At 34.3% G+C, this 16390-nt stretch overlaps 1 protein-coding gene across 11 annotated transcripts in view; it reads left to right on the forward strand.

Moving 5' to 3' along the window:
• Positions 1-16390, forward strand: part of LOC134801561 (zinc finger protein 184-like) — a 128003-nt gene that overhangs the window by 21339 nt on the left and 90274 nt on the right. The gene's annotated exons all lie outside the window — the stretch shown is intronic.

Here is a 16390-nt window from a genome sequence, read left to right on the forward strand (position 1 = left end):
GAAAATGTTGATCCCCATACAAAAATACCTATGAGAAGTTTGTGAAATTTTTAATGTGATTTTTTTTGCAATTTTGACAACTTTCCGACGGCACGTCAGTAGATATGATTTACTTGTGGTATATAGCGATATTTACCTTTTAGATTACCCTCTACTTACTCTACAGTAACCTAATAAGCGGGAAAGGAAACTCGTAGATTTTCCTGGTCTACCTTTACCAACTCTCATCCCAAAAAAAAAATTGACAAGTTGGGTTAGGCGAGTAGAAGTTTTTATGTAAAACAACTACACGCTCTAATTTATTTGTATTACAATTTCTAGCATCTTTTTATGTTACTTGAACTGAATGTTAGGCTACGTTCGTGTGGTTCTTAATGATTTTAGGCCTTCAGTTGTTTTGTATTGGAGTCAGAGTTGTAGGGTACCTATCTAAAGCCAGGTACCGCTATTTATCGTACCGTGACACAATGCACACGCGCCCACAACCTAGCCCTGCTCGCACATCATTTACATACATTTCAATAAAACTACGGACACGGCGGAAAAATTCTATAATGTTACCGAGAATTGGACGAAGATTTCTCGATACCACCAACCGGTCTCAGGATACAACTAAACCTTTTCCTGCTCAACCTGTGGGCCTCGCCAAGATTACTATCGTACATCGAAAACGCTAAACGAAACGAAAAAAAAAAGACTTTTTTCTTCTATTATTTAAGTTTATATTTGCCTTTTCTATCAGTGATTGTCATTTTGGCTATTACTATTAGGCCCTCTTGAAGATAAGGTTAAGGAGATTGCCGATACCGTCGAAACACTACAGGGAAAAGGAAATGAAAGTTAAACAAGTAAAGACAAGCCCTAAAGGGGCCCACTGATTAACAGTCCGCCGGACGGTATCGGCCTGTCAGTTGAACAACATTTTGACAGTTCCGAACAACTGACCGATCTTACGTGCCGAAATCTTACGTGCCGCTACCGTCCGGTGGACTGTTAATCAGTGGGCCCCTTTAGAGCTACCCGGAATAATGCCCCACCACGCATAAGGCTCTAATCCATACATCTCTTCTACGCTCTGCTGGATTACACTTTGGAATTTTAAGATATGTCAAAAATTTGCTAAAGATACGACATGGATCGGATATGTCAGTGTCAAAAGTGACGTTTCTTCAAACGAGAACGTCACTTTTAACACTGACATATCCGATCCATGTAATCATAATCATAATCATCTCATTTATTCGTGATAAACTATAACACAAGTACAGAACAACAAAGAAAGTTAAACATAAAATAAATAAATAGTTTACCACGAAATGGTCCCACGGGCTCCCGCCTCAGCATAATGCTAATCCAAAAGTCAGCGCTGATCTTCCGGTGAGACCATTTGTGGGTCACGACCGCCTGTCGTCGCATGTCGTATCTATAGCAAATTTTTGACGTATCTTAAAGTTCGAATCGGGTCGTAACTCGGTAGCTCTATGAGCCACACTGCGATGCCTTGTACACAATTGTAGCTTTTGTAGTAGGTACCTACCTACCTTCAGGAATTCTTCTAATTATTAAAAAAAAATGCAATGTAACAAAATTTTACCAACAACCTACATAATATATTTAAATATCTAGATCAGTGGTTCCTAACCTTTTCAGTCCGGGCACCCCTATGACTAACTAGGGAACCTGATTTTACCCCTCCTCCAAATGGTAATAAAAAATAAAACGTGTACGTTTGTTGTATTGTTATATTAAGTTAGCTTATTACCCCCGTAAAATTGATAAAGGCTTCTTTTAAAAATGTAGATAAAAAAAATCCGTAAAATACCAGTTTTACCCCCACGGGGGTAATTTAATTACTCCCAGGTTAGGAATTATTGATCTAGATATTCTAGATTAATTTACATGTAATTTTCTCACAATCAGCAATCAATCAAAAAATAATATTTGTAAGGTTCTTTAACTACATCCTGTATACAGCTACCTGGTTGATTTACTCCAACTCTACATTTTCAAGCATCCATCTATTTTTCTAACTGTACCGATCGAGGATCGATACGAGGTACAGTTAGCAGCTAGTATGCAAATGCTTTTTTAAACGGGTAGCAAACGGGACGGACTAGTCTCTGGAAATGCGATTTGTTTAATACGTTTTTTTTTATTCCCTATATTTATGTGAATACGTCTTTATATTCTCGATGTAGGTGGTGTCAGTATTTTTTCTTTGAACTCGGAACACCACTTTATTTTATATGTTGGTATTCAAGTTGTACACTAGAGTAAGACCGATATAAGTCTGCAACGATTTCGATAACATTCTCACTGCAAGTGTTATATTAAACGTCAAACTTCTATGAAATTATGACGTATAAATAACATTACATCGGTCTAACTATACTCTTTTTTTTTCAAATTTTGGATGTTTTGTATTATTTCTACTCTTCACGAGCTCTTTCGATCTCAATAGGAGAAAAAAGGTGTCCAAAATTTCTATACATTTGTTTGTTGATAATGGTTTATTAACAACTTTTCGTTTAACTTTATTAACTTAAATAAAAAAAACTGATAATCGATATTAACTTATGAAGACAAAAAAATCTCGCTAAAACGTGGGAATCCTAAAACTACTTGACACTTGACGACTACTCCAAACATGTGTTGCTAGGAACATGACTAGTTCCACAGTTTACAAACTAGATGGCAGTCTATTGTTAGGTTTTTCCAGTAATTGTGGCTCTTGTCATAACACTCATTGTTTCCAGCAGATGTTTGCGAAATGTCAGAAATAGGTTTGAAGAAAATTTGTGCCTGTTTAGAGTTGGCCAGGTGGTTTTAATGTGTCACTCGTAGTGGGCACGAGGATTGATTCATAAACGCTTTAAAAACAAGATTATCGTTAAGACGAGGAATGTCCCGGAGGATTTGAGGTAGATGTGAATTTTGGGGGGTAGGTAAACAATAATTAAAGTCATACGAACCCGCTGCCAGAAACCCACTTACATACAATCGAAGTTACTCTCTCATTTTAAAACGTCACGCTAAAATTACATGAATCATATTCATATTCATATTCATATTTTTATTGATAAAGATAATTAATTAAACAATCTTGACGTCTGTTTATGTAATATACTATGTCTGGTACTAGTTTTGGTGTTCTAATGTTATACATACACAAAAAAAGTAGCGCGATGTAAAAGTTTAGTATCCCTTCAAGTGGCGGTCAACCCGTGAATGGTCGATGCGAAAACCAGTAAACTGTCATCCACCAGTGAGTGGTTAATAAGGTGTTGACGTATTTAGAGGTGAAATTGAATGTATTTAAGTATAGTTACGCTCTTCTAGCGCCCAAAATTAGGTAGCGAGTTAGAGAAGGATAGCATACCATAAGAAACACAAAAACACTTGGTATACAATTTGTAAGTGAGGACCATTGATTCGGGAGCGACCGACTAGTCCGAGGTCATTCTCGTTTTTTAAGAGGTTGTTTTGTAAAAGAAATTGTATCTTAGGTCCCTTTTATTGATTTAATCTTGAAGATAAAAGTCTTACTTTGATAATTAAATAGCAATTACCTCCAATAATTAATTAGTTTTATGGTGGTAGTCATTTTTAACAAGGAAGCTGGAAAACTGTCATTCTTCTGGAGTTTGATTAGGTCTGGCCAAATGTATAAACATTAGAATAATTTAATTGCTATATTCAAATAGCCTATATAACGCTGATTCCAAAAAAAATGATTTAATATACTTTTAAACATAGAAAAGCTTAAATCGACGATTTTGTAAAATTTTCTTAATCTGCGCTGATCACCCACCGTTCTATCGTGAGTCATTCTTTAAAGTGACGTTCAAATAAAGAGGTTTTAAAATCACTTGTAAATAATAAGGACGATTATAATAGAGTTTTTGTGGCAGTAGGTATTCCGAAAACCCGCAATAATTACAACAATAAACCAACAAAAAAAACGTCAGGATTTTGGGTACGGTAATGTTTTACAGTAGCTAAAAATTCGGTAATAACTGTAAAAACAGAAAATATTTTAACCTTTCTATGCACATTTGGAGCTACTAACTATTTTTAATACACAATTTGCCTAACTATTTTACAATAAACAAAATTATAAATATTTACACGAATTTTTGTAAACTAGACTTAACGGCCGTCAAACAAAATGGACCGACGTTTAAATGTAAAACTCTCAATCAATGCGTTTGCATGCGCGCGCGCATCGCATAAACCAGTGTTTGGCCGCGCTGCCAACAAACACAAAGGAGCGTCTGGAGATTAACAGTCTTGATACTTTCAAAAAATATTTTTTAAGGTGCAGGTAACATTTTTGGCTGGGAAGGCCGTTGTAGGGCAAACACTCTAAATATTTTTTTTTCTGTTTCGATTTAACAAAGAATCTGTAATTCCTTTCCTAACCGAACGACAAACTGTGAAAATATAAACACTTTGTTTTCCACTAAATGCTGCCATTTTGACCTACTTTTGGCTATTAAATATCACTACTTATGCAGTATCAAATAACATTGACAAAAACAACACCTAGTATATTCTCTAATAACTAAATAAACCAAATTGATTAGTGAAATAATGAACCAAAGGATTTATTGCATGATAATAAAATCAGCTTGTTAGTAGGTATAATATAAATTTTTTTAAATATATGTAGAGAACAAAAATAAAGAAAATTTCTTTTTTGTATATTTAATATATACGAGTATATAATTTATGTACATAGATTCTTCGAATGCGGAACGTATTGTGTATACGTTTTTTCACGTATAATAAATCCTTTTAAAAGTACATTTAAGGAAAATATCTAAAGATATTTTAGCAAAAGTTATCTGTAAGTTTGTTAATAAGTAAAAATAAAGAAGATTTTTTACTTATTAACAAACTTACAGTCATGTAACATCTGTAAGTTTTGGGTAACCATTTAATTTCATTTATTCATTTATTTTATAAGATAACAGTGAACCCATTTTTCTTTAGTTTTACATAATATATGATAGGACTTAATATAATAACTTTTTATGTCATGAGTCATGAAATAAAAAAATGTTAATATAAATCTGTACAACTACATTAAAATGTCCAAAAATAGAAAGTTAGTAAATCACAATCATGTTAATGAATTATCACACGATGCCCTAAAAAGTGCCAAAACTGTTCCAGCCGCGATAAAAAACTTTACAGCAAAAATAGACAGTTGAAAAATGGACGCTCTAATATTTGGAAACGCGTGCACCAATCAGGGTCGAGCTAAGCCTGTGTGCGTGCGTAGGCGTCGCTATTATCTATGAGCCGAAAAAATATGGCGGTTTGATGCTTCGTGATTATGAGCGTGTGCTGACAATGACAGTCATTTTTCCGAAGCGCTGGTGATTTTATTGTAACTTTGGGTATTTGTAAAAGCGCCATAGAGTGGTGTACATCTAATGTTATAGATACTTATTTCTAGGCTTATATGAATAACCTAAAAATAAAAAAGAACCTTGATATAAAAAAATAAGTTGACAAATTTTTAAGAACGAATATTTCAGGCAAACAAGAAATTTTGCAGAGCTCAAAAACCAAAAGTAAAGTAACTGGCTGTTTGTGTTTAATTAGATTACATATAAATATGAAAATTAAAAGTCCTGTTCCGTTGCGCAGAAAATCATCCCGACAAATCCGTCCAACTATAGTCCTAACCTATCTCCAAAATGAAGTGTAATCTATTTATTTAGGTGTGACTATTATTAGATTGTTGTAGTTCTGGGTAAAGATATTTTATTAAATGACAAAAATAATTCAAACAGAAGAAAAAATATCATTTCACTTGAACCTCTGGACCATAGTCTTATAATATTGGACTAATAGTTGTAGTAGTTTACGGTACCTTTCTTAAATTCCATTTTCTATTTCTGCAGAAAGCTTCAAGACAAAATTTATTTATGTATAAAAAAAGCAGCAAATATTGCGGCGGCTGCCAAGTGCAATACAAAAATACCCGCTAAAATTCAAGGTCGCCGCAAAAATAACGCTGCGCGCGCAAAGTGCACCTATCCTGTGCATCTTGCACGTCTCGTCAACGTCTGGATTTTCAGAGGATATGATTTTAAAATTTACAGAAATTTGGAAACTTGTCAATAGATTGCAATTGTCAAAAGTGTCAAAAATGAAGATTATGAAATTACAAGCTTCGGCCCGCGACTTCGTCTGCGTCGAATAATGATGAAGTCTGATAAAGACTACCTATTTTATGTACTTTCTCGAGCCTCAAACTATATCCAGCATTTCATCAAAATTGGTTCAGCGGTTTAAAGAGAGACATAGGTACTTTCGCATTTATAATATTAAGTAGGTACTTACATATTTAAAAAGGCCGAAAAGCTGGAACTAAAGTAAGAAAAAAATGGTTAGGGTGCATAATAGAGACCCACTTGCAAAATGTCCCTTTGTTCCTTTTAAAAAGCTCATGTCTAGAAAATAACCTAGCATGTTAAACATTTTGCCGAATTCAGTATCAGACATTATAGACAGAATATAAATACGAAATGGGGGAATTTTTGTAAAGGAAACGTCTTGCAAATGGAACTAAAATCAACGGAGATGATTTATGAACAGGAATCGGTTTATGAAAAGTTTTGTCAGTGGTTCTTTTTGCGCTTTTAACCAGGGTTAGCCTTGTTTATAACTATGTATTCCAAATTTCAAATACCTAGGTAGCGTACCTAAGTACCTATAGTTCCTGAGGTATTTAGTTATGTGGCAGACAGACAGAGTCGTACCAAAAGACAGACAGAAGAAATCTGACCCTGCCATTGGAAGCCGTGTTGATAATTAATAAAAAAAAATAAAAAAATAATAAATATTGGGGACATCTTACACAGATCGACCTAGCCCCAAACTAAGCAAAGCTTGTACTATGGGTACTAGGCGACGATATACATACTTGTATAGATAAATACATACTTATATACATAGAAAACAACCATGTCTCAGGAACAAATATTAGTGTTCATCACACAAATAAATGCGCTTACTGGGATTCGAACCCAGGACCATCGGCTTAGCAGACAGGGTCACTATCCACTAGACCAGACCGGTCGTCAAAAAAAAATTGTCCTGTTTTACTTTTTCTGTAGTTATCATGATATACTTAACTTGTCCTTAAGGTGCTATATAGCGGAGTTGCAGACTTTAAAATATAATGAGAGTTACTGAGAGGAGTGAGAGGAGAGGAAAATAACAAATGGATAAACTGTTGATACTAAAATAGAAGTATATAATAAAAACACTTGAATATAAATTAATCTCTAATCAGTAGCTAAAAATGAAAAAAAAAAGTTTTCATGTCGTGTCAACACTTTCAACAAGCCGTCTATATTTTTTCCTCACACGGAGGTAATTAATAAAAAAAATAAAGCAAATATAAATATAAAAATTCAATACATATTTGTATGGGAGATCGGTCCTTCGCGCCTCCTTTTTTACAAGCTTTTATTTACTTTCACCTGACCGTTGTCTGTCTGTCTGTCTTGCAACTTAAATTTGATCCACTTCCCGGTGTCCGATTGAGCTGAAATTTTGCATGCGTGGATAAATTAGATGACAATGCAATATTATGGTACCATCGAGCTCATCTGATGATGGAGACAGGAGGTGGCCAAAGGAACTCTGTGATGAAACAACGCAACCTAATTGTGTTTGGGGTTTTTAGAACTGTCTCGATGAGTATTAGTTGTCTGTCGTAAGAAAAGTACAGTCAGCGATAAAAGCTTGTACCAAAAATGGAATTTTTGGCAAAAACTTATTAAATATTGCCGCCTTTTACTGCTGCAAATGCTGTCTTGCCAGACTATACTTATGTACCTACCGCCCGCCCACTAACATGTCAAAACAAAAAACTTCCCATCCCAAATAAATTTGGCACACGCCACGCCTAGGCGAATAAATAAAACTCGCAAATAGAAGCAGCTTCCTGCGATTTCAGTTCTAAATTTAAAATTTTAAAATGGCGGTCCGTCCGGCCGGCGTTTTGTGCATAAAACTGCAGCGCATTAACCGATCTAAACATTAAAAATAGAATTCGCTAGTTAGGGCTGGTGTATGTATGGGAGGTAGCGGGGCGGGTGAGGCGCTTATGAAGTGGACCTAATAAAGAAAAAATTTGCTTAAAAAGTCTTTGATAGAGTCGGTTTAAGGAACGCCTATTGTAAGATAAGATAACACTGCATCGGCTTGACTGTAGCGGTAGGTGGTTGGTACTGTTGGTAGTGGTTTAACGTTCAAAAAAAAAAACACAATTCAAGCCTCGTCGCTGCTATAAAGTTATGAAAATTCTGCACAAGATAAAATATGATATTATTGGGTGGTCATTTAATTGTTGTCATATAAAATCTAATTGTGCCCTATAACCCCTTAACGGGCAAGACTGAAAAAATCCTCAATTCAAGTCTCATGACCATCATTAGTCCAAAAAAATCTATACAAGAAAAAATACTAAAAGATGATGTTATATCATTGTCTTTTTTAAGACCTTTGCCCTATAAAAGGGCAAAGAGATAAGCTATCCTATGCCTCAAACAGGAATTAAAATAATGTAGCTATAGTGTTAGGCCAAGAACGTATCAACCGTATACATTTTTATAGCACATAAACATCGCATCGGCGTCCAAACCGCACCCTGTACGATACCTAACGAACACCAGATTGCCTTCTTTCAGCCAGTCGAAATAAACACGGTGATATTCACCAGCTCTTACCTCCTTCATAAATATATCCACAACTTTCAACCTTACCGCTTTGTAATAAGGATAATGGTGTGTAGATGTTATTGGAATTGGTGTGTGTGGGTGTGAATGTGTGCGTTAATGCATCGTGTAAACTTGCAAAGAGTTTTCTTGTATACGTTACGAGATTTAGAAGGCTAGTTCGATTTGTTGGGTGTTTTCTTAAAATAAAACGAGGAAGTGATTTAGTATTAATTATATTATACATAAATATACCGGGTATCACGTACGGTTCAAACGAAACCCAATGGTAGAAGACCAGATTTCTTCGAAACCATTCATTTTCGCTGAACACATGTAGGGACCAAATCGATAGAGTTAGGTTAGACCAAGAAAAGTTTGCAGCGATTTTGATAGCCCACGCAGTGCAAGTGTTATTTATACGTGATTTTAAAATAACACTTGCACTGCGTGGGCTATCAAAATCGCTGCAGACTTTTCTTGATCTAACTCTAGCTATACTACATAGTTATTTGTATTTAAAGATTATTTATTCGTTTAAATAACTTTACCCAAGTTATATGAGACTTAAATGTACCAAAACATAAGTTTAGCGGACTAGAAACTACGAAAAGTTGTGTTCAGGAGATAAAACGGGTGATTTTGATCATATCTTGGAATACCCCTACACTATTACAAAATCAAATCATTTACGCAATCACATATTATTTCTGAATTCAATATGTAACTACTTCCAATTACCTTTAACAAGCTACGTCATTTGTTTTTCGTCGCATTTTTGATATTTGACAAGTAATCTTGTATTTAAGTCTTGTATTCTAGACCTAAGTTTTGCGTATACCATCATGTATACAGCAGTCGGTTTTTCTATCCCTTCTCGCAACAAAGAATATTATGCAACTCGACACACGAGGTCGCTGGCTCCGGCGACCTGTTTTTTCTTTTAACTATCGTATTACGAGTGGCAGTGCCGTGCCGGCTAGAATATGTTACTTGTTAACGAATACCCACTTTATACGAGTTTATGGACATATATACTCGTAGGATGGAGAACAGAAACTGTCGCTTTTGTTGTACTTACACTCATTAAAATAATTAGCCGAACTCATTGAGTATTATACAATAACTGAACTTAAGTAATAAATAAATAAATTTTGCTGAATACCCTAAGACCGATTTTAGAAACATATAGTTAACAAGTTCCATTCTTAGGGTTCCGTAGCCAAAATGGCAAAAACGGAAACCTTATAGTTTCGTTATGTCCGTCTGTCCGTCCGTCTGTCAGATACTATAGGCAGTAAATCCAAAATAAAGTACGGTTAGTTTATTTTCGCCTCCATAGCCAAAATCTGAAAATAAACGCGAAATTGAAAACCACAGAACACAATGCAGATAATGAGATTTACATTTTAATTTTTTGCAACCTCAGGCAAAGTGGTAAAATATTAATAAAAATATGATAGATTAAGTCTAAATAAAATCTAGTCACCACACCAACGATAACGATAATCGCGTAGGCAAAAAGCACACAAAATGGCGCCTACCAAAACGCCATTGTCTACAACTGGTAGAATTTCGGTTGCGACATCGACACTGTACTGCGCGTGAGTCACTGCAACGGGTTTACGAAAATTGCAGACCACTTGCTGAATAGACTAGGCATTTTGCGAAGAAGAAATATAATTGTGAAAACGTTTTAATTACCCAAATCAGAACTTAATATTTTATTTGTCATCTTTCACAGCATTTATGTTTAGAGTCGCACCAAGACAACTCTGCTTTGGTGTCGTCAGTAAAGTCAGATTTCTATAAAAAGTATGACGTTTACAATAACACTTACTCGCTTCGTTCAAGTCGGTGCGAAGTTAGAGTTAGCCGGAGCTTATTTGGCTGAGCTTGATAAAGGCAAAGCCGTCAGGATCAGGGCTATAACCGCGAAAATCGAAGTTCGCAAATTGCGGGCATTTTTCTCTGTCACTCTAATTACGCCTTCATTGGAGTAAAAGAGAAAGATCCCCGCAATTTGCGAATTTCGTTTTTCGCGGTAGCCCCTCAGGAATCATGTTCTATATGGTCGATTTGCATTTCAAGCAATGCGACAAATGATTGACTCACGGTTATAACGTACTGGCGCTGGCATTTATTCTTTACGTTTGGCGTTTGTCGATGTAAGATTGTCATCTTTGTTAGGCCCCCTGTTTTATCAACAACAGCAGAAATAGCTCAGAGAGTACCTAAGGGTTTCAAAAAATTAGCACATGCTTTTACCTCTTAATTTTTGAAGTGAAAACTTCTTTAGCGGCGCTGTGCACTTTTTGTGATGGGGAAAAAATGTTAAACTCGTAACAGGTGTCACGTGACCGTAAGACGTAAGACTGTCATTGAGTTTTCATTTCTGCAGGCACTCCCGGAGTGCAACCTGTTGTTTTTTTTTGAACAGAAATATCAGATGCTGGCTGTAATTGTGTGTATATTAGAATTATCTAAAAAAAAAATAAGTCCAAGGGTAAACATAGACTGTTATTAGTAGGTAATATTAAATTGCATAGAATGAAACTCGGTGATTAGGCTGCCAGTATTTTACACGCAAAAAGCATTTATGTATTGTGATAACGTGGTCTTCGTTAGTCACTTTAATGTCTTATAAAGCGTAGTCTGTTGATGCTAGTCTGTGGCAAAAATGTACAAGCTGGACGCTTTTATAATGTTCTAGGCTTAGCTTACGAAGCTACTCAACTATAATAGGCTCAAATTATTATGTTTTTTGATTTTTTCCGCACTAATAATAGGGTCCAATTTACTTAGATTTTTTATGCCCTTATATAATTCCGGTTTTTGTATGAAAACAAAAATCTTGTTTTTAATTTCAATAAATAAGAAATTTATGAATGGACTCACAAAAAATAGCTAACATATTTAAAATATAATAAATAAAATGAAACAACTTTATTAATTCTCAACAATATTAGTCTGTGCCTACTTGTAGTTAGTAGTAGCAAAAATATATGTGAGATAAATAAAGTCTAAGGAAAAAACGTGCCTCAGAAATCAAAAAACCACACCTTTGGCCTATGCTCGGCTAGATGGCGTTGACGACGTTGACGTTGAACAATTTTAAGACATATCAATGAAAGAACATGGGTCAAAGTCATTTATGGCATTCTAAATAAAATAAAAAAAACATTTATCCGTAGGTATACATAATTTTTTGGATATTTTTATACATTTTAATTTTTAGTTTTAATCGTGTGTCGATAGCTGGCAGTTTACTGCCTACTGTTTACTGTGACTACAAGATTTACTATGACAGTAACCCTCTATACTATTTATTCTCTTTGGTAGTAGTATCAGATAAATAAACTGCCGCTGCTGTTTTGACAACTTTGCTAGATAGCGCTGTTTTAGTACTTTTTAGTATTAACTTTATGTGTAGGGGAGGCACTTTAATTTTATTCGGACAACGTAACAAAAACAATATAATATAATTATTGTATTACATAATTATTTTCACGATAATTCTCATTACATCACAATGAATAAAACTAACACAACCTGCGGCATTTTCTAAAATAAAACCAGACAATTTTCAACCGGCTCCCTATTAAAACTCCGATCGCTTCCTTATAGCTAAATCTCTTCTGTTTACTCAAAAATAGACCCTATAACTATCGCAATAAAGTCTAAAGGGCTAGATTGTAGGCTAATGAATCTGTCTAGACTTGATTTAGAGGTGTAAGCATTTTAATTGATGCTTTTTCTCGACATCTTTATGGGTACGTTGGAGATAGGCCCTGTACCCTGTAGTAAGTACCCTACTTGTATGTTGTGTGTGTTCTAAAGTGGAATATTTTATTATGTTAGGAACACAAACTAGATATTGGCAAGTTCATGTACAGGTTGGGTCAAAAAGTTGGGTCTGTTAAGTATTTTTTTCTTACTTACATTTCTTTAACAAAATGTCTATCTTAACTTAAACAACTCAAACAAAACGGATTTTCTTTAAAATATTCTCCTTAAACTTTGATACTAACAAGAAAACGTTTATTAAAATGATTGAAGTGAAAACTTCTTTAGCGGCGCTGTGCACTTTTTGTGATGGGGAAAACATGTTAAACTCGTAACAGGTGTCACGTGACCGTAAGACGTAAGACTGTCATTGAGTTTGCACTTCTGCCGGCACTCCCGGAGTGCAACCCGTTGTTTTTTTGTTTAACAAAAAGTTTGTCGTCCTTTGGGGAATCCTGTAAAGATTAAATCCTTATACATAAATCCTGCAATGGTCATTCAAATGAAAATCATTATATAGACCTAAAAATCATAATGTAGGCCCTATAATTCTAACCCCCTCCGACATGTAAACAACGATTTTATTTTTTACAATTTTCGTCTGGGGCGCATTTCTCAAAAGCTTGTTACTTGTAATACATACAAGCGGATGTTACTTTTTGACAGCTTTTGTCAGAAAGGGACTCCCACTTGTATTTACAAGTTACAAGCTTTTGACAAAACGGGCCCCTGGTTGTCGCCAAAACGTAAATAACTAAACAATATTATTTTTAGTTTAGCTGTAATTAGCTTTTATTCCCGTTTTTATCGTAAAGTAACGATATTTATTAGATTTAAAAGCGGTTACTTAAAATCTAAAATATGACTAAAACCTAAATCTAATAAATAAAATTAATCTTAAAATATAAATCCAGAAATAAACGAAATTAAACTTGAAATAAATAATTCAATACACCAATTTTGGAAACAAATCAAATTATTATTATCTAATACATATATTTTAAGATTAATTTTATTTATTAGATTTAGGTTTTAGTCATATTTAAGGTCTCGTAACCAGGCCATAAAATCCAAAAAAAGCACAGTACAGTAGCCGCAGGCAGCATTTATATTAATAGGCATACCTATCTATTGTTAGGGTACAATTTTATTCACAATCAATAAAGACATAAACGTGAAATTAACTTTGAATTAATAGAAGCACGTTCAAGATGTGGCTGACAATCCTGTCAGCGACTCCTGTAACAAAACTGTCAAAAGGCAGAATGGCAGGCCGCGCTCAATTGTAGGGGTCTTCAAATGGGTCTACTTGACTAGCGGTATCTTGGGATTTTTTCATAATACGAGCAGGGTCATATTTTGCCCAAAGGCTCAGCTTAACCACACAGCGGGGAAATGACTATGCCCCAGGTGACATTAGGGTTCGTCGGAAATTGATTAAGTACCTATGTAAATATTGTAAATATAATATATTGTAATAAGAAAAAAAATACATCAAATATATTTATGTAACATAATACAAAGAGATTATTTACACTCGATGGATACTAATGCTGAAAAATTGGTTACTTATTTGGCAATAATTATAGTTCTGAATGTATAGTTTCCATTATAAAGCCCTTATCTAATTTAAAACGTTATAACTGTTTATATTGCCTAAGTAGGTAGGTACTAAGGGTAATGTCCTAGGTACTTAGGTAATACCCTAATTCCATTCTCGATCGCAATTATTCACCTAAACTGACTTTAAAAATTAAAATTAAATTAAATTAAATTTATTCAAGACCAACAAAGGATCAATTTCGTTAGTGACACATTTTAATCTTACAACTAATATTAGTGGGTACACACACAAACTTATTAACTTACTTTTTAACTGTAATATGCATGAATACACAAATAACAACGCATACAAAAACTCACGAGCGCTATTTAAAAAAAACCGATACAGGAAGAACTTTCCTCTAACAGCGCGCGGCAACGCACGGAACTAAAAAGGGCGCGAACGACCTCACCCCGCTTTCTTTCCGCCCGTCCCTCTCGCACGCGCGCGTTCCCGCACCTTTTTTGGCTCTAAAAAGGGATGGCAAGAAAAAAATGGCCGACGCACATGTGCGCGAGCGCCGTATTCGTCTTATTTTTCGTAGGTCGTTGCCTTCGGGTATTCGCATCGTTTTGCGGATTTTTTTTGTCTTGCTCTAGCTTTTTTGTCTGTGTGCGGGCGCGTGGGTGAAGATTTATTTGTGTGCGTCTAATGTTTATAGGTTTTATTGGTGGTTTAGTTTTACAATTAATGTTGATAGGAAGTTATATTAATATTGTAGTATCTTATATTATGATTGATTGCAAACATTTATTAGTGACTTTGCAATTTGAATGAATTTGTCGTAAATTCAGGAGTTAATAATTTTGTTACAATTTTTTGTATTTGTAGATTTTTTTACCAAAATTAGGAACTTACTGTACATGTGTACTTACAAAAAGGGTATATTGTCAATTTGTTTGTCATGCTTATTAATTTAATTGTATGTATATTATGTAGATACTACATACTCTTATAACTATGAATTTTAACTTATATACATACACAATATATTTCAATATTTTTTAAGTTATGGACCATTTTCAACATATCCATGTATTTCTGTGAAACAAAATATATATGTACTTATCAGTTTATATCTGAATCATCTGTTCGCCCTAAACATAAAATTTGCAACAAGGAACAAAATCGGTTTAATTAAGGCAGTCAATTAATAAAGGAATTTTCTAATCAAAGTGCGCAGTAAAAAGATTTATCTCATGCGCGGGCGCAAGGGCCGCCACGGCCGCAATACAGGGTGGCCGGCGCAAGGGCCGCCGCGGCCGCCATACAGGGTGGCCAGGGTAAACATTACAACATTTTTTTTTAATTTATTTACTCAACAAAAAATACACAGCAATCCATTACACATTTTTTTTTGCCAAACTGTATGACAGTTTGTTGGCGAACGGTAGCACTCAACAATCTTCCTTTATCTACTGTGTAAGGTTTGAATTTATAAAACGAGTTTCCTGCAATGCACATAGCAATTTAGAAACAGTGGTATTATTTTTTTATGCTCGTCGGTTTTGTTTGTTTATTATTTGTGTAATTGTATAGGTAGGTTATACCTTTCTACTGTGTATTGCAGCATTTGTACCAATAAATAAGCATCTTAGCATATATTTTTTTACGCAATATAGATCTCATTGAAAATAAATAATCTAAATGTAGCAGTTATTACATATTCATTTAAAAATTCGATTGGTATGACAATAAGTATTAAATTAAAAATCACAAAACGATGCGTTATTTATGTATTTGTAAATCGGACATAACTATAATATAATTACACAAACCATTATTTTATAATTTATACATTTATTACTAGGTATACATCATTCTTCATTTTTTTATGGATCCATTTTATTTGCTTTTTTTTCTAAAATTAAGACTACAATCAATACTCAGGTGTGAAAACTACATCAGTAAAAAAACAAAAATTATACCGAGCAATGACAATGAAGCGAATATAATATTACAACCGCCACAAACGTTCGCAAATATGTGTTCGGGCATTTTAATTTTAACTTAAATTTATTTATTAATGCAAGAAACGGATTTATTAACTTAAAATACACTACAATTTTCTTTTTATTTTTTTAACAACAATATAATATTTGTTTTATAAACAAAAATCTATGATTTATTATTCCTATAAATTGCGAAAACAATGTAATCCTTAAGTGGCAACCCTGAACGTCGCCGTTAGTATAGTGAGGGCTAATTGGTATATCGATATCGATAAAATTTATCTTAATGCTTCACGGTATTCTTCTAA

Source organism: Cydia splendana, chromosome 22 (assembly GCF_910591565.1).
Source record: "Cydia splendana chromosome 22, ilCydSple1.2, whole genome shotgun sequence".
NCBI classification, from domain to species: Eukaryota; Metazoa; Arthropoda; class Insecta; order Lepidoptera; family Tortricidae; genus Cydia; species Cydia splendana.